This window comes from Penaeus monodon, chromosome 25 (assembly GCF_015228065.2).
Source record: "Penaeus monodon isolate SGIC_2016 chromosome 25, NSTDA_Pmon_1, whole genome shotgun sequence".
Classification (NCBI taxonomy): domain Eukaryota; kingdom Metazoa; phylum Arthropoda; class Malacostraca; order Decapoda; family Penaeidae; genus Penaeus; species Penaeus monodon.
The window spans coordinates 3,653,949-3,654,366 of record NC_051410.1 but is presented as its reverse complement, the minus strand read 5'-3'; positions in this window follow the sequence as shown (position 1 = coordinate 3,654,366).

The following is a 418-nucleotide window of genomic DNA, read 5'->3' as shown; positions in this document are numbered from 1 at the left end:
CTGTTTTGTGTTAATATCTTTTACGCAATTCCCAGACTTAATACGTCCTTAGGGTGTATTTGTTTTAGAATTAAACTCGTGGTGAAAGCTTCAGTCTTGTACAAGATTTCAGTTAGGGCTATGGTTAACCGGATGAGTCAATTTCCCCTTCCTGTTGCCATAAAATCTGCTTATAAAACATCTTGACGTTTAGAGAACTTTCTTGTATTGTACAGGGACGGTCTGTGAAAGGAATTCAAACAATTGCTTAATATGCAGTGGGTGTAATGTCAATTTTTTGCAAAAGGATTGATGGCAGTACTGAGATAGTTAATTTTTTTTTTTCGTTGAAAAAAATGGTGGCTGGGTAAATTTTATGAGACGAGGAACTTTGTTTCCCAAATTGATGTAAAGCCAGTGACACCCCACCCCAACACAC